The sequence below is a fragment of the Ips typographus genome, linkage group LG16 (assembly GCF_016097725.1).
Source record: "Ips typographus isolate SLU linkage group LG16, UJ_Ityp_2.0, whole genome shotgun sequence".
Taxonomy (NCBI): domain Eukaryota; kingdom Metazoa; phylum Arthropoda; class Insecta; order Coleoptera; family Curculionidae; genus Ips; species Ips typographus.
The window spans coordinates 472,150-498,712 of NC_138437.1; the positions used below are offsets into that span (position 1 = coordinate 472,150).

The 26,563-nt window shown below is 35.8% G+C and overlaps 1 protein-coding gene across 1 annotated transcript in view; it reads right to left on the reverse strand.

Moving 5' to 3' along the window:
- The window catches only part of LOC145738810 (protein qui-1), a 294,747-nt gene extending 278,618 nt beyond the window's left edge, over positions 1 to 16,129 (reverse strand). Inside the window, exon 1 of the mRNA XM_081993876.1 lies at positions 16,076 to 16,129. The gene's annotated coding sequence lies outside the window, so the exon portion shown is untranslated. The remainder of the gene's footprint in view (positions 1 to 16,075) is intronic.
- Between the last annotated feature and the right edge of the window lie 10,434 nt (positions 16,130 to 26,563).

The following is a 26,563-nucleotide window of genomic DNA, read 5'->3' on the forward strand; positions in this document are numbered from 1 at the left end:
CGAATCCGAAGTTAGAAATACTGAATACAGATATGTGCAGAATTAGAAACAGACATATGGGCTCAAGTATACAACCTGGTTACATACAAAATAATGGAAACATTCAAAGACAGCGTTGCAAAAAATCGTGGTTTACAACTGCAGGCGAAGCCCTTCAAGGGACGGGAAAAGAGAACAACCCACCGCTTATAACAACGGAGGAAGTGAAGACGGCGGCAAGAAAGTTAAAAAATGGGAAAGCACCAGGATTAGACGGGGTTCCGGCGAAGGCAGTAAAGGAACTGGCTAAGATGAAACCAGAAATAAGCAGAGACATGCTAAATCAGTAAATATAAAACCGGAAAACTGGTGCTTATACAAAAGACGGGGAAACCAACTGAGCTCCCAAACTCATATAGACCGCTATGCCTGATACACTCCATAGCAAAGCTCCTGGAAACAGTCCATAAAGACAGACTGAGCAATGAAATCCAATTAAAAGCAGACCTCGCAAGTAACCAGTACGGATTTAAAAAGGAAAAAAGCACACTAGATGCTCTAGATGAAGTTCAGAACACGACGAGAAAGGGAGAATAAAGAGATGGTGCGTACAGCTAACCGTCCACGTAAAAATCGCATTTAACACCACTTCATTGAACGGCGTCTTGGTGAGACTGCAGGAAAACGTACAAGCCAGTATCTGATAGTGCTGATCCGAAGCTATTTCCATGGACGAACAATAAACAGCGAAGTAAACGGCTGGCACATCACAGTTATCAGTGATTGGACCACTTCCGTAGAACATGTTCTACAATCCAATCCTCAAGATTGAATAATCGAGTAGGGTGAAAGCGATCTACTTTGCGGATGGCTTAGCTTTAATAATTCAAGCCGATTTTAGGCTTGAACAAGACAAAAAAGTAACGGAGAACTTTAGCTATTATTAACAACTTTATGGACACGAACGGACTTAAAGTAGTGCCAGAGAAAAGAGGCTTAATTATCCTTAACGGACAAAGAGAAAATAAAAATTTTGAGGTAAAATTTCGGTGGTCGGCTATTGCACCAACATATCATCTCAAGTTCTTAGGAGTAACTTTTGGAGCAAACAATTACATGGTTTAACATGTAATAAATAGTAGTATAGTTACCAAAGCTGGGGAGAGATTCAGAGTTTTAGCCTGGCTAATAAGACTCACCTTCCAGAAAAGAAGAATTTTCTACGGAGTTTTCAAATCCACTATAATGTATGAATGGCCGATATGGGGAAATATAGTAACCAACCAGAAATACCGGAAAATGATAGACAGTACCCAACGGAAAGCCCCAATCCGGCTACAGAACAATATCCACATAAACGGTAGAAGTGATTGCAGGAATCCTTTCTATGGATCTGGAAATAATAACGTAAAGAAGCGTAACCAGCAAACGGGAGGCGACCATTCGCTACAGGAGCAGTGGTAGCAGAGATGGGAAGACGGATAAACCACTGCACAGTGGACAAAAAGACTGATCCAGAAAGTGGGTAGCGTGTAAGTGGGTAACTTCTTAACTCAAGCCCTGTCAGGTTATAGAAGTTTCAAGATTTCCACGAGAAAAATTTGATGACAAATGTAGGTATTGTAAAGAGGTAAGCAGATACCCCTGAACACACACTGTTCCAGTGCAACAGATGGATAAATTCGAACCGAAATCGCCATCAATAAGGGGATAGATGTGGAGAACATTATAGAACTGATGATCCAAAAACCCATGGTATGAGATCCATAAGATGATAAAGGATATTATGACCCGGAAAGAGGCAGACCAAAGGAGTTTGGCGCCCTAAGAATTGCAAAAGTTTTCACCAGGAGTCGATACAACAAACAGGGTGAGAGGGAGATGGGTTTAGTCGGTGAGCGATCTCACGATGAGATGCCAACAGCCAATCCGACAGTATGTCGATATTCAACACCGCATGCTTATTAGCCAGTGTATACATTTTTTATTAGCAGATTCGAGCCTCTATAAGAAAAGTTTTCAGCCGCAGCATTTTTCAAAACAGTTTAGATAACAAATTTTAGCTCATTTTTTGGCATGACGTGGTTATATTGAGCTATAAAAATCCAGGACTCCCTGTAATTAATATTTACAAACTCAAAATTCTTAAAGTGAACCATATTTTTTAGTATCGTTCGGGTGACATCTGCGTATACCAGACAGATAACTGTAAAAAATCTACTTATTACTTTACAGCTAAGTAACTAGAAGTAAATTTCACCTTGTTCGTCAATTTCTGGTACTATAATCATAACTAAAACCTTCCATAAGACACTAACGTTAAAATAAAAGCAAATCGACCACAAATGACGAGTTTTACAGTTAAGACAACTCGACAAAAGACAAAAATTAATAAACCTGATGCGCGTTATATTTATGCCAGCAATATTCGGTTTAATCGTGCGAAAGATCGATATTTTTATATTTTCTCCACGTTGCGGTCGGGATATTCACCCTCCTAACAAAGAGCTATTAGCAGGGCATTTATTAGAAGTTGTATGTGAAAAAGTATGCAGCTATAAAACCGAATTCGTTATTGGAAAATACGAAATCTCTATCGCATACTGAGATACGTGATGCTGCAAATGAAATACTTTTGCTGCAGGGGATGATGACTTGCCGAATATTTGCGATGCAATATTGCCAGACCAAATGTAAGTTGTTATTTTTATCTTGGTTCTGGATTTGGAGTTAGTTTCACAGTCCTTTAAGCTACAACATCCATAGGGTTTAGAAGTAGTCAAAATTCTTAACGTGCGCTTGTAGATTCCAAAATGTTTTCGACTAATCGAAAAAGTATTCTGAATAGCTTCCACTAACTCTTATTATTCAGATATATGCATTAGCAAACAAAATAAATCATGTACCAATATGCAATTATGTTCATCATGTATGAACAACAATGTTTACGTTAACTCGTGTGGAAAATAAATAGGTACTTTGCACAACTGCAGAAATAAAAAAATTAATAGAAATGAATTCGGGGAACAGAAGAAATAACATTATAAAATAATAAAAGAGCCGGACTCACAGCGTATTTGTTTATATTCGTGATTGTAACTGGACATCCACAATTGGCTTCGTCAATTCAAGAATCTTCTGAAACAGAAAATAAACTCGGGCTCGAACGATCAAGAACTGTGGTTTGTTTAGTGATCTTTTTAGCTTTTTGGCGATACGCGGTGTTTCCATAAAAAAAATAAATCAGGTTTTAACTGAAAAAAAAAAAAATCGTTTTGCACATCATCACTGGCATCTAATATCGGTAATAATGTAGATCCTAAAACTTAGTATCTTACGAGTCGCTCAGTTAAAAAAAAAGTATATGAAAGAAGCATTTTTAGAATATAGTGGAACTAGTAAAATACGCTAATTTTGGGATGTGATTAATTAAAGTAATTCTACAAATAGCCCAAACAGTCCCTATAGATGATAGATGATAGATGATATTGTTAGATATCTTCGGAGAAGACACTTAGGCCGCTAGCCGGGCTCATTGTTACCCATAACAAGCTATTATCTGATCTGACAGAGCCGCAAAGCCTCCTTGGCCGGGTACAATGAATATCTAAGTGGTTGATTACCCTCTTACCCCAAAGGTCTTTTCTGATCGTCGCAAGTGCCGGGCACTGTGTGAGAAGGTGTATCGGAGTTTCCTTGTCTTCCAGACACAAGCGACATTCCGGAACCTGTAACAGACCCAGAATTTGCATGTGTCTTCTCATCTGACAGCGACCCGTGAGAAGTCCTGACACATTTGAGGTTCTTTCTGGATAATTCTCTCAGGGACTTCGACTTGTTTCTTGGAATGAGATTATGAGACTTCGCGACTGCCGCATGCCTCCGGCCTCCTCCCAAGCAATATCGGATGTTTGCCAGAAGATACGATCTACAATGGCGGATCCGACCGCGCCGGTTAGTCCCACAATAGGTTCGGGTCCTACGGGTCTCTTTGCCACGAAGGGCCAATCTGTCCGCCTCCTCGTTTCCTCTAACACCGGAGTGCCCTGGAACTCAAGTTGCCATCCGCGTGAGCGACAGGAGTGTCTTCTTACACTCCAGCACCAGCGCATATTACACATTAGGCATTTTTCATCTGGCTTATGTTGGCTTAATTTTAAGTTTTGGTAAGTATCCTATTTGGGCTGCCCTTTACCAGACATTGATTGCTACTTAAGATTTATGTAGTTACACACATAACCTCACAAACAAAACACTGTCATCTTCTAAGATCAACGTCTGATTGGTGGAAATAACTAAATTATAACCTCACTTTTGAATTTTCGACATGGCGTTAATTTTTCGTGGCGGAACAGTCACTTTTCTCCACAAAAAAGGAGACGAATACCAAACTCGAAAATGTTTGCTCAGTCAAATCAGCCTTTTATCCCACTTCTATAAAATATTCACAACAAACCGCCAGACAAACAAGTCCGATTTCCACAAACTTCCAAAGCAGGCAGGCTTTAGAATTGGATATAGTACCATGGACCACCTTCAGTCGATCCGGTTACTTAGGGCGAAGAGCACCGAATACAACTTTCCCTTATTTGTAGCCTTTGTGGACAACGAGAAAGTCTTTGACTTTATAGAGCTTCATGCCATTCTAGATGCCTTACATAATGCTAGAATAGACTATACCCTGGTATAATATCATTTGTATTCCAAACAGCTACAATGAGTATCAAATTGTATGAAATAATAACAACGAAGAACATCAAAATGGATAGAGGAGTAAGACAGGGAGATACTATTTCTCCGAAACTTGTCACAGTGGGATTGGAAGACGTACCTATTTAGGACGCTAAATTGGGAAAAGAAAAGTGGTTTGGTTCATCATCATGGCTCAACCATCGCTTTGCTGATGACGTTGTCATCCTCAACGTCAGAGGAACTTCAAATATTGCTCGAACAACTTCATCACGCAGCTGCCAAAGTGAAAACTAATTACTGTATAATAAGACACTTGGATCATCGACCCATAATATAAGATAAGATAAAGGACCAAACTTGGTTGGGCAGCTTTCGGTAGACTGACCTACATATTTAAAAATGCCTAAAATAAGATGTTCTAGATAAATGCGTTTTGTTTCTCATGACATACGGCTTGGAGGCTATAACGATTCGTGCACAGATTACGGGTGAGCAGAGAGCTATGGATGGAGCCATGATGGGAATCAGAATTTGAGACTGCATTAGAAACGAGGATATCCGACGACAAAAAATATCTTCTTGTTCTAAATAGTCTTGGCCGTGACTACCAGACAGGAGATGAGCAAAAATAATATTATGCTGGAGACCACGCCTAACAAAACGCTAAGTGCCTCCCAAGTGATAAACCGACGACATAAAAACCATATCTGGTAAAAACTGGATGGGAGAAGAACATGATAGAAAAAAATAGAAAATGTTGAAAGAAAACATTCTGCAATATATGGATAACGTCTGGGGAAGAATAAGGAAGAAGACGTACATATTCCGATATGCTTTACATGTCCAGGCATGTTGCTAAACATTGCTCAAGTGTCGAATGCTGTCATAAATGCCTCCCAAGAGATAAACCGACGACATAAAAACCATATCTGGTAAAAACTGGTTGGGAGAAGCACATGACAGAAAAAAAATAGAAAATGTTGAACGAAAAAAATTCTGCAATATATGGATAACGTCTGAGGAAGAATAAGGAAGAAGACATACATATTCCGATATGCTTTACATGTCCGGGCATGTTGCTAAACATTGCTCAAGTGTCGAATGCTGCCATAAATGCGGGGATCAACATAGTTCGGTTGAATGCAGAAACTGAAAAACTGAATTGCCCAATTTGTGTGAAAATAAAGTATTCCTATACTGAACACTTAGCCATAGATGTAACGTGCACAGGATTTGAGTGAGTAGAAGAAAAATACGCTGGATTTGGAGCAGTACAATCACCCATTGAATCACCAGCTAAATTCACCAAAATGTGTAGTCGTTGGGTAACTTCGTTGACGTATTATGTGAGCAACTAAAGGATCATAACAACTGTAAAATACTCTGTATAACAGAGCACTAGAAATCCGATGAAGTGCTCAAGTAGATAGGGATAAAAAACTTTAAACTGGTTGCCAGTTTTTGCTGTAAAAAAGGACAACACGAGGGGAAACGCTATTTATACACATAAAACTATGGAGTTAAGATGTGAGTAAAGTTTCAATTGCACGTGAAATTGAGTGTGCTGTAGTAGACTGCTATTATCAGGGGGTAACAATTGTGGTTGTTTGTATTTACATGGCGATCACCATGGCAAAAGCTGTACGGTCCTCCGCCAAGCGAAAAAGTTCACCAGCCCCTCTTATGCCGGTCCAATTCCGAATATTTCTGAGCCACGACTGTTTCTCTCTTCCAGCTCCGCGACGCTCCTCAATCTTGCCCTTTAGTATGAGCTGTAATAGACGATATTTATCACCTCTCAAAATATGTCCAAGATATGATGGCTTTCGGCATTTTACGGTAGTCAAGAGTTGTCTTTCGGTGTTTGCTCTTCGTAGTACATTCTAGTTTGTAGCATGTTGTGTCCACGGAATACGAAGCATTCTTCTGTGAAGCCACATTTCGAAAGCCTCCAGTTGGTTCATCGTCCTGACCTTCAGAGTCCACGTCTCTACTCTACAGCAATACCGACCATACATAGCATTCAACCATGCGTTGTCTTAACTTCAGGTTCAGGTTGTCATTGCAAAGAAAGGATCTCATATTATTAAAAGTTGCCCGAGCAATCTCTATTCAGAACTTTATCTCGCAGTCCGGGTTTAGATCCTCTGTAACAATACTACCAAGGTATTTGAACTTTAAGACACGTTCAATTTAGCTTCCATTCAGTTCTAGGGTAGTGCCATTGTGTGGTTGCCTGCTGAATATCATAGATTTGGTTATATTGATTTTTAGACCTTGTGTCTTTCCCACGTCGCCCATTTTGTTTATAAGCAACTGTAGTCCCTCGATTGTGTTTGCTAAAATCACTGTATCATCAGCATATCTGATTGTTGTTATTGGCTCTCCATATTTATTTTGATGCCGAGGTGTGATATTCCTTCCAATGCTTCCTTAAATATTCGATCAGAGTATAGGTTGTGTAAGGGCGACAGTATGCAACCCTGTCTTACTCCACGTTGTATTTTAATGTGGTAGTTCAGTTGTATGCAGAAACTAATAACAAATTACAAAAATTTATTGAAAAACTTAATGTCGGTATGGGACGAAAAAACCAATTGCATATCAGGAGGCTTTAATGTTGAATTGCTAAAAGATAATAAGCTTAAATTAGATATGTTGTCAATTATTGTATCACAACGATTTAGACAAACTATCCTTTTTTAACAATAACTCTAAGTAGTTTAGATTATCTGTACAGTGACACTCTTGAAAGGTGTATCATATGGCTCAAATTATAGTTCTGTAATTAGAGGCATCTAGTGTAAACATCTTATATGCGATTTTATGGTGAAGCAAGCAAGATTTGTTTATCACTTGAAAAAACATGATTGGTCTTCAGTCTACAATAACGTAAATGAAATATATTTTTGCGAGACTGTTATTCAACACATTATTCAGTTCTTCTGTTGAAATTTCTGGACCATCAGCAAGCTCAATCATCAGCACATTCTTCCCGCTCTATTTTTAACAGTTCGTTTATATTGTTACGATTTTCCCGTGGGTTTACACAAAGTCAATTTAACTCAACAATTAATAAATTTATTTACACTTCAAAACACTCCGTACAATATTTAATTTAGCTACTAAAAACACTACTACAATTCCACAATTATTCCACTATTTAAACTTTACCGCGTTCCTAAATTCACTATCCTTTTCATCCCGAATCGAGTGCTCATTCGGAAGTATCGAGCATAGTAGGCCCAAACCGTAACAACATGAAATTTCTGTTTTCTCATTCGAATATGAAATTCCCAGTATATGAAATTTTACTTTATGGAATAGAAGCTATGATACTCAAAAGTTATCTTTAAAACAGTTAAATATAGATATAGGTTATAAATCATGAAACAAACATAGAGTCGTCAAATAAAAAATTTAATAATATACAGGGGGCCCCATTTAAAATATGCAAGCTGGTATCTACCTACGATTGAAAATTGCAAAGTAAAAATTGCAATCATTCCAACAACCTAAGGACAAGAAATTTTATATTATTTTACCAAGTTATTTATGAAAAAAAGCATATTTATTCTACAATTAACAAACTGACAATACGTTCGACTTTACCCAAGGTGTATTGGCAATATTTGCAACGGTGTGATTTTTAGGACTTAAAACACATATTTACTTAAAATCTTAACTTTTAAGAAAACCGTAACCAAAATAAAAGATGTAAATCAAACAGACTCGTTACTAAACAAAATAATCGGTTAGGCAGCCACTAATAGCCTGGATCTACATAATTATTCTCACCTCATCGGTTAGAAGTAAAATATTTCGCCAGGAAAACTTCTATTATAAAAGCAAATATTTTTATTACGTTTGATTGAAAGATACTTTGGTCAAACAAACGCTAATCAAATTAAACAGGTGATGACAAGGCTAAAAATTTTATATAGTATTAATTAATAAACATAGTTTAAGTACGCCTTTCGATTTTGTTTTGTGTGACTTAATCCTATGGCTTTAACAATTTTATGTTGTTCGTTGCTATGTGAAACATAATATTATAATTTTTGAATTAATAATAATAATAATTACAAAATAACTACTTCAACAAGGAAACAATTTTACCAGTTATCCTGTTTTGCTAAAATGATCCAATAAAATTTTTCAATCAAGATTTTATTAAAAATTAATTGCTTGTCAGGAAATGTAATCTACAGAGTACTCCATAATAATGAATAAGTAATTTAGTGGATAATGTTTGAATAATTGAATAGCCCTTTGGGACTTTGTACAGGGTATTTTTTAACAATAGGTTATGAAAGTACCGTTAGTTAGCAAGATTTTTGGACTAACTAGTTTAAAACTGATCATTCAAGACTTGTGAGGGTCCAAATTTGTACTGAATAGTTTAAAAACTTGTTATTTACTACTAGGAATAGTATTAAAATTTATTTTTTCAGACTGCAATCCATTGTCTGAATCACGAGTGTCTGAAACTGGATTTCAAGCACTTGTCCGGAAATAAAGACAAAGATTGTTGGGCATAAAACTCATTTTTTCCTACTAAAAATAGTCTAAAAGTTGACTTTTGACAAAAAGGACTTTACTAAGACTAAAGAGAGTCCAAAAGTCTATTTTCAGGACTTTAATTGGTGTACAACTTAATTTTCTGGATTAAAAGAAGTCTAGAATTCAATTAAACACTGAAAACAGTCCAAATTAAATTTTAGAACTAATTCAATTCTAACATCGTAGCATTTAGTGTCACATTTTTTTAATTTCCTCACTAAAATGTCTGAAACCTAACTTGTAATATTGTAAATAGTATTAAACTCGATTTTTTAGTCTTAAAGCATTAAAAACAGTCCGAATTTCTTAGAAATGCTCCAATTTTTTGCACCGTTGAGTGTAGAATTCAATTTAATAGTGAAGAAGCTTGAAATGACATTTTTCAGACTATGGACAGTGTACAAGTCTGCTATGTCAAAAACTAACTGAAAGTAGCCTTAAAAGTCGATTTTCCAAGCTGATAGCAGTTTTAAAGCCCTAAAAATAGTCCAGAGTCCAATAAAATGAAAAGCAAAGTAAAAAAACTTGAAAAGATAGTATTCAAGTCAATGTTCAATGTCAATATCCTGTTAAATAAATAAGACTATTTTCAAGACTAAAATGTTAAAATGTGTTTTCAAATTATGAAAACTTACTTCAAATATGTGAATTTGTAGTCAAAAATTCTAGAGAAAGTAGTTTTTCATGTCTACAAGTCAATTTTTTCTTTTTCTCTTTCTTACAAAGACAGTTTTTAAGCCTCTCAAGTCAATTTTCAAGACTAAAGTCCTTCAATTTGTCTGAAAACTTTATTCGGGGTGCAAGATTCTAAACCGTTCAGGAAATGTTCTCGAACTGATTTGAGCTATCTACATGGACGGGATATGTGTTGTTGTGTACTGATTAACAGCACTATATAAAAATTGTCGTGCAAATGGTCCAAACCCATATTCAAAACCGTTCAGAATCAAAAACCCGAACAAAGCTTATGAAAACTGGTTACAAAGACAATTTTAAGCCACTCAAGTCAATCTTCACTGTTTCAAAGTAAATTTATTGGTTTCTAAGACAATTTTCCAGACTAAAGTCTTTCAATTTGTCTGGAAACTATGAAAGGCTACAAAAACATTTTTTAAGCTTCTTTATTCAATTTTTACCATTTCCAAGACAATTTTTAAGTTGGGTTGGGTCTTTGAACGTAATAACTCAATCATCTCGTAAACTAAGTTTCTAATCAGAATTTTATAAGAGATACTTATTTTTTTAAATTTCACAAGAAAAGTAAAAAAAACTGTAATTTTTGAAAAATATCTAGTGACGTAGAAAATAAAATGAAAACCATTCGACCATTCTGTATCTATGCCACTGAAGAAATAAAGAAAAAATTATGAAATAAATAAAGTTAATAATAAGAAATATTAAGAAAGATACAGGGTGTGAAAGTTGAAATTTTGTTCTTGATTTTTTATTATATCATCAAGGTCTTTTCATACAGATTTCTTAAAATTTGTATTAAGGGGTTTTGACAGCCGGTAAATACGATAATTTCATCTATTTTTCAGTAGCTGATAGGGGGGCGCTAGAACAAAAGAAATAAACAAAAAAATAAAAATCTCAACACAAACCAGTTTTAATCACCCAGATGTTAATCTTAAATGAAACTGTATTCAAAATACTATGGACAAGGCAGGCTCTACCAAACAAGCTCGAAGCAAAACTATTATGGATGAATGAACAAAATTTGAAAAGTATGGAAGAAAGAACACAAAACAAGAACAACATCAATAAAATCAAACATACAGTAAAAGGAAACTGCACAGAAATAGAGGAGTATGATAAGAAAATCAAAGAAATGACAGGCCTAAACAAAGCATAAATTTTCCACCGTACTGAAGAATAGAGAAGGGAAGCTCTTAACAGATGTCAACAAACAACTTACAGAATGGACCAATTACATCAAAACCCTTTTAATGACACTAAATCGAAATTGAGTCTTGATTTTGCAGAAAACACAAGAGCAGAAATCCTTAAAAAAAGAAGTGTTTCATACCATTCAACAGACTAAAAATGGAAAAGAATGGAACTGCTAAAGTTCATTGATAGTGACTCCACCGACATCATTGTTAATCTCAAACGCTGTATATGCGACTGGCATTATTCCTAAAGTTGGCTTCAATCCACATTTATAACGCTGCCCAAAAAACGCAAAATGTTGTTCTGAATACCGAACGATTTTACTAGTTTTGCAAAATTAGATGTGGAAATCCTGCTAGGGTTCAGAAAGGGTATGGATACAAGGGGAGCACTGTTTGGATTGAATGATCTTATGCAGAGATGTTTGGACGTAAATCAAGATATCTGCTTTATAAACTTTAAGAAAGCTTTTATATTGATACTATTGGGAAATAAGACTAATAGCAAACCTGTATACTGGGGGCAAAAAGCTAAGATTATATGACTGTTTGTCTAAAAATATGGAAGTATAACGTGGTGTTCGGCAAGGGTGTATTTTGTCTTCTCTCCTATTCAATGTTTACAGTCAGACAATCTTTGAGGAAGCTCTTATAGAAGCAATATAACAATTTTAGATATGCCGACGATGCAGTGGTGACAACAGACAGCGTTGAAGATCTGCGGAATTTGCTGCAAAGAACAAATGGCTTTTGTAAGGGATATGGACACAATATGAAATTGAAAAAAAGAAAGTAGGCATATGGTTATCACAAAACAATAAATTATAGACGCAAACTTAACAATTGATAACACTTCAATAGAAAGAGTACATTACAAATATTTAGGCACAATAATAAATGAAACTGCTGAACAGTTAAAAGAAATAAAAGCCAGAATTGAGACAGCCAGAATGTCTTTTATCAAACTCAAGAAGTTTCTTTGCAACAAAAGCGTACACTTAAAATTGAGGACAAGAATGCTTCGATGCTATGTATTTTCAACTCTATTATATGGTGCCGAAACATGGACTGTTGAAACAGCTGAAATAAACCAGCATGTTGGAAGAGATTTATAAAACGCTAAAAAAATGGAAACTCGAATATTTTGCACACATTATTAGAGGTTGAAAATACCAATTGCTGCAAAACATTATGGAGGAAAAAACGCGTCAGGGTAGAAGGAGAACTTTATGGTTGATCACCCTAAGAGAATGTTTCTCAATGACATCCTTCTCAAACTATTCTGCGTAACTGCAAATAAAGTGCGCATAGCTATGTTGATAGCCAACCTCCGTTAGGGGATGGTACAAGAAGAAGAAAAATACAATTTTGACAGTTGTGATATACAAATATACAGGGTTAGCCAACCAAACCGTTAAAAGTTTATTAGGATCCAATATTAATAGAAATTTGAAATTTTGGAAATTTTATGAGTGCTATGTTTTAAAAATATTTTCTTCTGTTTGTCGTTTCGGTTTAACCGGAAGTTGATGTCAACTTTATTATTTTAATTGGAACACCCTGTATATTATTGTATTTTTGAATGCTCGTATACATTTGAAATATTTTTCATTTATCAAAATTAGAGTTCGGATTAGAAAGCACTAAAATTGTGAAAAAAAGCTAAATTATTTTTTCAAAAAAGCATAAAAATCTGTAAAAAATCACAAAACTCTTTCAGAGATGCAAATTTTTTAACTTTTTTTGAGTTCAAATTCAAGATTTTAGACTATTTTGAAAACTTTCAAAATCTTTTTGAACTATTTAAAGAGCATACTGAAGGATCTGAAATGATTTAGATGCATTTGGAAGTTCTTTAGGCCGTTTTGGAAGGCTTTTGACTGATTGGGAAGCATTTTGGAGTTCCCGTAGAGTTACTTGAGGAGTATTTGGAGTAAGTTTTTGTACAGTATAAAGAGCATATTGAAGCTTCGAGACTGTTTTGATATCTTTTGCGAGCTTCTAGACTAGTTGAAGAGCATTTGGAATTTTTTAGACTGTTCTAAAAGCTTTTGAAAGCTTCTAGATTGTTTAAAAGTCTTCCGACTGCTTATTAAAAGCATTTTGGAGTTTATGTAGTGATTTGAAATCATTTTAGACTACTTTAGTAGCATTAAAGGTTCTGGACTGCTTTTAAGCATTTGTAATCTTGTAGACGGTTCTAGAAAAGTTTGGAAGCTTTTAACCTGCTCTAAAATGTTTTGAAAACTTCCGGACTGTTCTAAAAGCTTTTGGAGGGCGTTCGATTGCTCTAGAAGCATTTTGGAGTTACTGTAGTATTTTGAAATCTTTTTATACTACTTTAGGAGCATTTGAAAGGTTTCTGGAGATTTTAAAAAGCTTTGAAGGTTTTGGATTGCTTTTAAAAGATTTGAATGGACGATTCTACAAACTTATGGAAGCCTTTAAACTGCTTTAAATTTTTTTAAGAGCTTCTAGACTAGTTTAAAATTATTTGGAAGCTTTTAGAGTGTTCTAAAAGCTTTTGAAAGCTTCTAGACTGTTTTGGAAGGCTTTAGACATATTTTTGAGTTTCTGTAGTGTTTCAAAACCTATTTAGACTACTTTAGGAGCATTTGGAAAGTGTTTGAACAGTTTTAAGAGCATTGAAGGTTCTAGACTGCTTTTAAGGCATTTGCAACCTTGCAGACGATTCTGAAAACTTTTGGAAGCTGTTAAACTGCTCTAGAAGCATACGGAAGCTTTTAGACTGTCTTGAAAGCTTTTGAGAACTTCTATAGATAAGTTGAAAAGCATTTGGAAGCTTTTAGACTATTCTAAAAGCTTTTGGATACTTCTAGGTTGTTTTGTAAGCTCAGCATTTTGGCTGCAAGGCATTTTGGAGCTTCTATAGTTATTTGAAATGTTTTTAAATTTTTTTAGACTACTTCGGATCATTTGGAAATTATTTGAACAGTTTAAATGTATAAATTGATACTTGCCCATTTTGCAACAGATAATTGGTATGTTTTTGTCTCTAAGAAGCTCAATATAACTATTGCAATTGTAAATTAACCTATTCAAAATAAAACCATACAAAAATTAGCAGCAAATAAGCATTTTTGTGCATTAGATGTCAAAATTTGGTTGCTTTTATTATTTACCAAAAAAGCTAAATTTCTGGAAATCCGGGCTCTAATCATAACCTATATCTATCTACAACGGTTTTCCAGATATTGACGTTTGAAAAATGACACTTTTTGAGAACTATCATTTGGTAATATCTTTAATTTTGACAGGTGTCAAATATTCTAATATGACCCCGCAATAGATCTCAAAAAGTTAAGATAAGAACATGCAAGCCGTTTTGCTCTATCTTATTGAGATTAGGAGGTATGATAGGACTATTCAAAAATACAATATACAAGGTGTTCCATTTAAAATAAGCAAGTTGACATGTACTTCCGGTTAACATCGAATTTATCTTACTTCCAAAATTTCAAATTTTTATAAATATTTATACTAAAAAATATATACCCTGTATGTTTCGAACCGAATTGAATCTATTACAAACGTGTCAACTGACAGAATGGGAACCATAGAGCTATAAAACTACAACAATCACTTGAAAATCGTTTGAATTAGTTTTAAACTACGTTATTTGTACTTTATGGCTTCACAAATTAAATTTTGACAGGCAACACGTCCATTCTGAACATATTTAAATCTGTCAAAATGGTGGTAACTGTCAAATACTGCTCCATGCAGCAATCAAATTACAAAACTTGTTTCATCATGGTGGTAACTATCAAATACAACTCCATGAAGCTCAGATTATAAAACATTGCTTATAAAGGCAGTACAAATCATATTTAATGCTTGGTTATACATTATCTTATCTGCTATTAGGGAAAATACAAATTGCCCTAATTCTCTTAAAAAATATAAAGCAGATTCAATATTTTTCAAATAAAATCTAGCGAAATATTTTTTAAAAATCGTCTAAACTAACATTTTTAATGTAATTTTAAGACGTGTAAAAAGGCTCTAATACAACATTTTTTTATTTAAGATCTTCCATATGTTGTCCTGTAAAAATTTTATTTTATTACTTTTTGATGTGATTTTTAAGATTATTCAATTATGACCAACACTACTATCGACATTTTCGAACCAACTCGATTTGAATATTAGGTAATATAAGGTATTATTTAAGCTTTTAAGTTAAGTCAAGTATTTCTTTAAAATATCAAGTTACTTTACTTGAGGAATCCCCATTTGTTATATTAAGCCCCAATAATAATTTCCTAATATAACGACTAAGGGTATGTTTTTATGTAACAAATTTTCATGATAATGGTGGTTAAATGCATGTTTTATCAACATTTTCCACGTTAATGCTTAAAACAAATATTTCAATAAATAAACAGTTAAGTTTTATATAAATTACTAGAAATAAAGGAGTTCCATAAATCTGTGTTTTTCTCAGTTAGTATTGTTTTGGCTGACAGGAATACTGCAACGCACATTTATTTCCCACTATTTAAGTGAGATAAATCAAAAATGAAAATAAACATTTTTTGCCGTGTTAAATGACATAACTAAAGCATTTCCTTGCATACACCCATATAAATACTGCAGTAAGAAACGTTTTTCTAGATAAACTTGGAATTCAGGTTTTTAAGTTTTATATTTACTGCCACAAGAACCATTAGCGTTTTTGAATATAAATTTACTTATAAAATTAACTTTTATTATTATTATGTCTTTGACAGACTAGTTTATTGTTAAGAAAAAATGTCTGCTGAATTAGACTAAAATTAATTTTTTTGCAAATTTTAGCTATTGCAAAAAATATTTTGGATTAAGTTAAGATCAAGAAAGACTAAATTATCCTACATAAATATGATTTTAAATATCAGATTACATTTTAATAAAATAACTAGTAAAAGTGATTAATAAGTACGTACCTGTAGCGATACGATGCGATGTTTTCTAGCAGCAACACTCACGAACACGGCAAGATAGACGGTAAAACTGGATCGGAAAATGAAGAGACGATATCGCAGAGTCCCGGAGGCTAACATTGATCCTGCGCACCCTAAAAGCGGGAGAAACTGTCCCAAGCATAAATTTCGGGTACCTAAATCTTCACCCATGAATTCGTATCGAGAACCCTTAAATTGTATTAGTAATTTATATACAACAGGGAACAAACAATATGACGCAAACTATAAGTTCGCTAAAACTACCAACTACTAAAATTTGCAAAACAAAAACTATTCCTAAGAAATAATCTTATGTAGTTTTAAAGAGTTGTAGCACTAGTGACATAATAATGTAAGTTTAATTATAGGAAATTAGGGATGTAAAGGCGGTAATTTGCTTCATGTCTAAATGAAAATTTTCCCTGATAGATTGCACAGACCAAGGTCCTGCTGGAGGCTCTTCCAGAAGTACATTTGTACACGATTCTTGTCCTGTTGGAAGATTCTACATCGGCAAATGGTGCGGTCCAGTCGGTCCTTCAGGAAGGACCGAGAAAGGAACAGATATCCTCCTGCTGGAAGCAGCACATTTGATGTGACAGCTATTACAGTACATTACATTTCCTATTTTTTCCCCGCACTTATAACAAGTAAAAGAACATTTATTATTTCTGCATAATAACAAAAAATTTAAAAACACTAATAAAATGCTAAATAAAACAAATTAATAAAATGTATTCTAAGCACAACCTTTTAGGAAAAATCTTATTAAGTCTTAAAAAATCAACACACAGTGGTTTCAAAAATTTAAAATGTACGAACTTAAAAAATGATAAATAGAATTTTATTTATCTTTATGCTGGTATTCCATTTTGTATGTGGTATGCAAAGCAACTCCTGCCAGTCGTCGGAGAGCACATAACGGATCTTGGTCCACATTTACTACACCTGAAGCTTGCTTGCTGTTGTGTCTTACGAACTCGACCACATACCTATTATACAATTCAATAAGAAAATGTTCCCCATGCAGAACTACCCCTTGAGGACCAGATATAGTAATTTCCCACAAGAATTATTTATCCACTGCAACTGCTTCTCTGATGACTATATTTCCGTCACTGTCATATCGCTTTTCTCTGGATGGTTCGCCTGGAAGTGTTGTACCACAAGATGAAACAACTCGCATAAAATATAATCCTTTTTCATACAATTCGTAAGCTGTTTTGACAGATGGTCCCCCATGCAGAACTGCCCCTTGAGAACCGGATATAGTATTTTCAATATTATTTACATCGGGATCAAAGTATTCTTCACAAGAATTATTTATCAACTGCAAAGAGAGCTGCTCAGTGAAGTCACGGTGTTTTAAGTTAGGTTCTTTCTTTAAGTATTTATAGGCTAGGTATGCATTTGTTACAATGATTCCAAATATACTGGCAAATATTCGGTTTTTCCCAACTCCTGGTATTCACTTTGGCGAATGTGATTGTGGATGTCAATTAATGGTGCTCTACCAAAGTATTCTTCCACAATTTTTGGTCTTGGTACTTCTTTGATGACTATATTTCCGTCACTGTTATATCGCTTTTCTCTGGATGGTTCGCCTGGAAGTGTTGTCCCACAAGATGAAACAATCATCATGAATACAATTCGTAAGCTGTTTTGACAGATGGTCGACTTAGTCGTAAAGTTGTTACTGTTCCAGCTCCTAATTGTTGCTGCCATTCTTTTTGCCTTCATTAACTTCAAGGCCTATCATTATCCCTGAAAGTACATCTGATATAGTTTTACATTCATAGCTTTTGATTTTGATAACTGCCGACATTCGTTTCTTCGACATATTGTCCTTTTCCATACAGAGCAAACATACTTTCGTCAACAGTCAGCTTATACCCAGGTGTAAATATACTCTACCATTTTGATGTGGTCATTTGAATGAGAGGTTTTACTTCATACCACTTATCATCCTTGTTTTCTTCTGGCATTGCAAACGACATGCATGCTACAATTACCTCAAATCTCTGTAGGCCCATTCCAAAACGTTTACCAAAAGCCGGAGCAGTAAAAAGACCAGATTCCGTCTCGTCGATTATGCAGTTCTTTAATTGTCATAGCCAACAGGAATCCAATTGTCTTATAAAATTCACTTTTTGTATTAATACGTCGACATGTGACGTACTTGTTCTCCAAACGTCAGCAATGCTACATTTTTAACATTATTGATTGGCCTTATTGAAGTATCAGTTACAATTTGATAGGCTTCAGAGTCTGACGTAGAATCTGAAGAATCACTGTCTGACGAGGATTCGAGTGCACTTGAACATGAGGTAACGCTATTGTCTCTCTTTAGGGTGTCGCTGCAAGGTACCAGCAAATCTAAAAGAAACCCAACTTAAAAGTCTAATACATTTTTATCAGCTTCATAATTTGGTAACTCACCATCTGATGGGGACTCCAGTGTATTTTAGGATGAGGTAAAAACATCGTCCATGTTTCCAGAAGAAGTACAAGCTTGACGTAAATCTACAAAAAAAACCAACAAACTTAGAGAAAGCTTATAAAAATACGCTAAACTTTCCGTTACTTTCAGAAATAAGTTCCAAAGCAGAGAGTCCACATCCCATTTCACTCGCGCAGATTTTCTGGATACCACTATAGAAATAATGGTACCTTTACACTTGGCACTAGCCCAATTGTCACCAAATTTAAAAAAACTCCATGGGTTATCGCCTTTTTGTGTCAAAATAGTAGGCCGGAACGGCCACACGCGTGCCTGCTTGCAGCATATTTGCGACTGACAGGCTTGCGCTTGAACTAGTTCAACTTTTAAAACACTCGTAAAGGTTAATCACAGTCAGTTTTAAAAAAAGCGTGAAAACTATGAAATGTGCTCTATACTCTCATATAAAAATTAGTCCTGCTAGAAGGCCCGAATGTACTCTAAAACTGTATTAAAAAGAGTCCTACATTGGGCCGTTTCAGTACTGCTGGAAGGACGCTGTACAATCTATCATTAAGGTAGGGATCGTAAAAACACTTGGTGCATATTATTACACCGGGAGCATTCATATATCAATTGTCAAATGAGGAGATTTTTTAATTATCGCGTGCGAAGTCGCACCATACACACCTGCCCCTTCCCTCGTCACCGTTTTGGATCCATCTGTAAACCAGACGTATCCATGCGACGGGAGGATAGAGTTTAGAGAGAATTCTCAGTCCTCCCTCTCGGTACTACAAACTTTAGAGGTCCGCTGGACAGAAGCGTCGAAGGCACCCGATCCTGCTTCTTCAACAGTTCCGGGCCCTCCCTCAACGCCTACCCCTAGCCCTCGATATGATCCCACGATTCAGCTGAGTCTGTAATCAGCATATTGAGACCTGCCAGTCTGTGGGCTGCCCTGGCGGCGTCTTTTTGTATAAACAGGTGCAGCGACTCGAGCCCACATAGCCGTTCCAGTGTCCTTGTTGGAGCAGTTTTCATTGCACTTGTAATACAGACGCAGACAAGTCTTTGAACCGTGTCCAATAAGGCTCGTGACTTGGCTGTATCCATAGCTCCGGACTAAACAATCGGTCTTTATGTTCATCATCGGTCGAACAACAGCGCAGTAGATCCATCGAAGGATCCTCGGCTGGAGTCCCCACGTTGTATCAAAGACCCTTTTGCAGGCCCAGAGAGCATTGCGGGCCTTCCCGGTTTTGACTGCAAGGTGGTCGTTCCAGTTCAGCCTGGAATCTAGAATGACCCCTAGGTATTTGACCTGGGATTTGTTTCCCAGAATGTGACCGAACAGATTTAAGTCCGGCAAAGGTCCGAGTTTTCGTCGCCTCGTAAAGATGACGACTTCCACTTTGGCCGGGTTCACAGAGCAAACGCTCCCTCTATATCCACAAACGTCGCCAGGGTGGCGCATCCGGGCGCATTGCCCTTCTCCAACCTCAGTACGAGGTGATGAAGGGCAACCTCCGTAGACCTAACCGCCCTGTAAGCGTATTGCTTCTCGTGTAGAGGAGCCACAGTGAGCAGCTCTTCCTTAATATGACGGTCCACAATGCGCTCAAGAGTCTTCAACATGAAGCTCGAGAGGCTGATGGGTCGAAACGATTTCGGATCAGAGTAATCCGCCTTTTCCGGTTAGGGAATGAACACGACTCTCACTCTTCTCCAGGCCCCCGGGATGTACCCAGAGTGAGCGATCGCCTAAATATCCTCAGCAGGACTAGGGTCATCTCCTCCGGGCTCCTCTGGAGGAGAGCCGGAAAGATACCGTCAGTCCCCGGGGACTTAAACGGGGCAAAGCAGCATATAGCCCCTTTCACCCTTTTAAAAGTGACGATATTGACTGTGACAATAAAGATAAAACAAATCACAGTCTCAACCACACTTGACTTGAACTTTGTTTAAACTGAGTTTTCAACGGCCTTGTAAAGGAGATACAGTTCACAAAATGAGAAGATGCCCCAGAGTGCTCTTTTTGAACTTCAACTGAGCGTAGCTCTGTTAATTGAAGAGCCAATAAAAAGCTATAAATAAAGACATTTTATCCTCTAGAAGATTGTATTAAGGTATTTTTGTTTTTAAGGGCTCTTTATAGGAGTTAAAGGCAAAAAGTGGCTTGAGGATGCATCAAAGTGCACTGTTTGAACTAGTTTAATTTCAAGTGAGCGCAGCTCCGTTATTGGAGGAGTTATGACAATTCCACCTGTCAACTATTGTGTTTCTTTGCCTTTGCTTAAACTTTTAACAGCTGTCTGAGCTCAAACTGTGCAATAAGCTATACAAGACTGGCAGCCATATTGACTTCCTTGCAAAAAGGGTTTCAATATATATTTAGGTTAGGTTAGTTAAGTTTAACTTATATTTATGACTGCCAGTTTTAGTATACAGGGTGTCGCACAAATAATATTTTACATTTAATGATTTTTGAAAACATCTGAGAATTTTTATTAGTACGGTTCTGAAATTTTTAATAGAAATGACAAGTGACTTTGAGCAGTTTAAAGACAACGTGGATAAATAACGTCACATTAGACTAAATTTGACAGTTTGTTCTCACATTTTGATATATACATACATTCACTTCATACAGTGCTTATAGTGAAAATGTCAAATAACCGTGCTATTTAAATAATAATATAAACTGCACTGAATTTGACACTTTCCAATTTAACACCCTGTAACTCTAACCTGTGTTATTTTGACGGCTACAGGGGGATTCAATAGACCAATTGGTAGATCCTAAAATCCTCATTTGACCTGATTTTGCATTAAGATTACTTCAGAATAAAATCCTACCCTAGAAACCAAACTGACGCATTAAGTTTCTGATTGTATTTTCTACTAAAAATTGCGACTTTACACTGGTAGAAGTGCAGGATATTCTATAATATTTACTGTCTAACTATTTATTAATTTTTCATCATTTGTGTATTAAAATATGGGTATACCATACATTCATGTACAAAATTAACATGAAGTTACACTACCCCTATAATACAATTTTCAAGACATACTTGAATACAAAATTGAGTTGTAAAAGGGCAAGTTCCTTAAACTTTCGTTTGCCTTTCCTCTCTTTCCGGCCCGGTTATAAACTTGGCCGAAACTCTTACCCATCAGCCAGGAATTCTAAAGAATTTTTAAATAAAAAAGTTGATGAACGATGTATAAGGAACATCCATTTAAGTATCTCACTTTATTCACTTAAGTGTTATTTTGTGTTAAAAAATTATGAAACCACTCTACAGTAAAATTGTCTGAAGAAGCTGTACCAGATGTCCAATTTTACGTTAAAATATGACAGAGAGGTATGATTATTTTTTAAGCATTAATCAGGAAGCAGCTTCAAAAATATGTTATACTACCTATGTCTCTTGTCTTAAAGCTTCTATATAAAGACACAGAAGTAAGTATGTTAACATATAAAATTAAATGCATTACTTATGCATCCATTTATGTACCCAGTTTAAAGGGTTAATAATTCACCAATCGATAGGTCATCTTCATCATGCCATTTTCATCGTCTTCCAAATTTCAGTTTAAAAAATGTTGAACAACTTTTGAACACCCTGTATATCTACTTACTACTGTCTACCTGGTTTATTGTATCTTTGACTTTAAAATAGCTCAACAGGATTCAAATCTGGTCATCTGGGAGGTTTACAAGATAGTTTTTGACACTGAAAATAGTCAATGAGCACTGAATTTTAGACTACAGATAGTGTAGGACTTGTGAGAGTCCAAATTTGTCCTGAGTAGTCTAAAATTTGTTATTTACTACTAGGAATAGTCCTAAAATTCATTTTTTCGGACTGAAATCCATTGTTGATTGTCTGAAACTGGATTTCAATCACTAAAAACATTCCGGAAAACAAGACATAAATTGTTGAGCATAAAACTCATTTTTTACTACTCAAAATAGACTTTTAAGGCTAGAAACGTCTTCACTAAGAAGTGTCCAAAAGTCTTTTTTCAGGACTTTAATTTTAGCCTAGAATTCAATTAAATAACAGTACAAATTAAATTTTCAGACTAATTCGTTTTTAAAAATACTTTTCAAGACTAATATGATAACATTTAGTGCCAAAATGTTTTACTTTCATTATTGAAGAGATTGAAATTTGACTTTTTTTTATTATAAATTGTCTTAAACTCGATTTTCCAAGCTGAAAGCAGTTTTAAAGGACTAAAAATAGTCCAGAGTTCTAAGAAAATGAAAAGCAAAGTAAAAATACTTGAAAAGTTAGTCTTCAAGTCAATTTTCATGAACCTAATGTCAATATCCTGTATTTAAGACTATTTTCAACACTAAAGTATGTATTGAAATTTGTCTTCATAACAACTTACTTCAAATGCAAATTTTGCCTTTTAATTAGTCTGAAAAGTGGTAACAAAAACAATTTTTAAACCTCTCAAGTCAATTTTCACCGTCTCAAAGTCAATTTACTGCTTTCTAAGTCAATTTTCAGGTTTTCAAATCCACCACTAAGTTAAAGTTAAATTCTCGAACTATTTTGCTATTCAACTTTTTTCCAATTTTTTTCATATTAAGTGGTGGGGATGGTCTAAAGTTTGCTTTTAACGAAATTAAATATCTCGAAAACGCGTGATCGTAGAGATTTCATTTAACCGGCATTTTAAATAGCATTTTCTATCCTGTAGAGTGTCACAAAACAATGTTCCATCTAGTTTTTGTTCTTTCCAGTACAGAACGTATTTTCTGTCGTAAACTGCAGTACTCTATCTTTTCGGTAACACGAGTTATCAGTTAAAAAAGGTCTAACATATTACAATACTGACTAAATAAGATTAATATCTCGTGTTACAGAAGAGATAAAGTAGTGCAGTTTTCACATCACCACAGATAATCGGATTCTTTATGGAAAATAGGTAATAGAAAGAAATACCATTACATTTGGTTTTTTCGAGATATCTGGGGTAAAAGCGTAAAAATGTTGGAAAAACGCTATCTACCGCAAAGACCAAAAACTAAATTGAACATGTGTTTTGAGACAATTTAAAGGACAGAAAATTCTCTTTAAAATGTCATAAAAACGAAGTCTTTACGATCAGCCGGTTTTGAGATATTTCTTTTCTTTCAAAGCAAAATTTAAACCACTCCCACCATTTTATATGAATAAAAAAGATAAATTGCTGCGATTTACGCAAATGTTACACATGTGTACCGTTACTGATGAGCAAACCTAACCTCATTTACTTTATAATCAACCCTGTCTCGCATTTTAAAAAAATAACAAATGTTATATTTGTGTTGTTATTATTATTATGTTTTCTCTTAATGATTTTTGTGATATCTTAAAATAAAAAAAAATTGAAACGGATTTTACAAAATTTATTTTAATGTACAAAGCAGAGAGAAATTTGTCAATGTAGTTTGAAATAGCTTTGTAAAACTGAGATCGGAATATGCAAGTAATTTTCTTGCTTTAGGTTATACGAGGTTGTAAAAATGAAAATAATAAATTTTAAGCTATTTTCTCGGAAACGGTGCTGAAATCCCGAAGGAAGTCTACATTAGTCAACAACCCAAAAGCTTTACCGTTATCCGCTTTTTTCTGATAATTATTGACACATAATTTTGGAAATGATTTGTTAAAGTTAGTGATACAATTTTACAGTGTCCAAGATTCTACAATTTGCTATTACCTTTCCCATAATACGCTGGTATTTTTGGGAAGCTGTTTTTCTAAATAGAAGACACATCTTCCAGCTGACTAAAGCTAAATAAAGGAGTTGGGACTTCAAATCTGGCACTTCAAATAGTTGTAAGATGTTTTCGCGAAGAAGAGCGGTACATGCTGATCTCAATTTTTCTGATATTAATCGACAACTTTCGAGAGAAGTTGTTGCTCGGGATTTCCTAATGCCTAGCAGGTCACAGAGGCTGGAATGAGCTGGGAGGATGGCTTGGACTCAAATTTTCGTCTCTGGTCAGAATGTAGCTCCAACGGTACACCAACTCTACTGATATTTTCGACGAGAACATCAGCGACTTTGCTTAGCTTTTTTGCTTGATTTCGAATAGCAAACACTTCAGGCCATTTGCTAAAGTAATCCATGACAACAAGAATGTACTTGTTGCCTCTGTTTGTCACAGGAAAAAGTCCAGCCACATCTTTGGTCAAACTTTCAAATGGCAGTCTTACGTTGCTGCCTACTGCTTCATAGATTTCCGGGATATTGTCTGTGGTCCTTGGCTAGCTGCACAAGTGGAACATTGTCGGCACCACGATTTCGCGACTTGGGAGCAGTTCATCCAGTAGAAAGGTTGCCGAATTTTGTCCAAAGTCTTATTGACTCCCAAATGAGCACCATTGTTCACCTCCTTAAGTACATGGACAACCTTTCTTCTAAGAAGTACCAGCTGCTTCCTTACCTCTTTTCCATCAACACTCTCCCATGCTCATTTTAGCTAGCCGTCTCAACCACGAGAGAGAGATGTAATGCCATGTTGGTCTTGGCTCGCTTTGTTCCTTCTACAAAAGCAGTAAACCTATGTTGCTGGCTTCTAGTTGATCCTTCCTAATTTGATCGGGACCCCATTTATCTTCCAATTTCAGCTAAATCATTCTAATGGGCACAATTCCTTCACGTAGTTCTGCTTTCTAGCAATGATTGCAATTTTCTGCGCAAGGTCTTTTTGATAGAGCATCCGCGTTATTATGCAGCTTTCCGGCTCGATGGTTGATGTTGGAGTTTTTCCTGATTGCTTCTGTATGTCTCTCGTTGGAGAGCGGGCCGGTAGCCCTACTCGACATTCTTGTTTAATATTGTCACGTTAAGGGGTAGCTCAGAGGGAAAAAAACTCAGGATTCCGTAGATGGTCAAGGCGACGTAGATCATGATGGGGAAAAACTGCAGGGTTCACAGAGGGCAAACGCTTTAGCGGAGATAAATGAACCTTAGACTCTTGTCTGAGGGCATTCACCCGGCCGATAAAGACTCTGAGGTACTAGCAAAGGGAGGTAAGTAGGTACGGCAACCCTTGCTTCTCGCCCACACTATTTCCTTTGTTAGGGCTGATTCTCGGGTGTGGCACTTGGTAACCTATGTCCACGTTTACGTTACACAAGAGGCGTACCCAGACTAACCCGGAGATCAGTCAGTGACTTCCCTCTGGGGAAGACCCCAGAGTTCGGTAATTTAGTCGAGCTACGGTGCATCTCTTATATTCGTCAGCGACCTCATTATGCAAACCTTGACTATGCTGGTTTCTGGGTGTGCACCGTAACTAATAACTACTAACACGGGTGTGACAATATGTCCCGTACGTCCGCATCGATAACACTCCACTCTAATGCTCTTCTTGCACTAATTGGCTGACCATTTATTTAATAATCGTTTGGCGGTACTTTCTCTTCTCCAATAGACACGGGCCTGACCTTTGGCTTTAAGTCATTACATGCTGCTTTAACCAGCAATTCACTGCTGTTGTTCCCCTTGAACATCTTTAGCGTTTTCTTTACCTCCAGATCTTTAATCCCTTTCACAAAGTACTGTGCCAGAAATTCTTCGTGGATTTCCAAATGGACAAAGCGACAAACTTCGTCTTTAAAGTCTTGTAAATTTTTACCGGGTTTCTGTTGTCGTGCCTTTAATTGGGTTTGATAAACTCCTTTCCTGTGCTAATCCCCATAACGACGTTCTAGAGCAGCTACTAATGCTTCGTAGTTGCTTTGTTAACTGATAGGCAGGTTCTGTAACAGCTCAGCAGCAGAGTTGGTACGTTGCCAATGAAGTTTCAAAGTCGTATGTGGGAGGGTTGATCTTGTTGATCCAGTTTTTGGTGATTACTGTAAAATAGTAAGACCAATTCAATTGAATCTAAGACTGCCAGTAAATTTTACTCTAATATTTTTTCCCCATTTTTAACAACCAAACAGCGGTATGTAATGGGTTTTTTTAAAGTTGCTCAGCTTTCGAAGTGGATACTCTTTATAGACCGA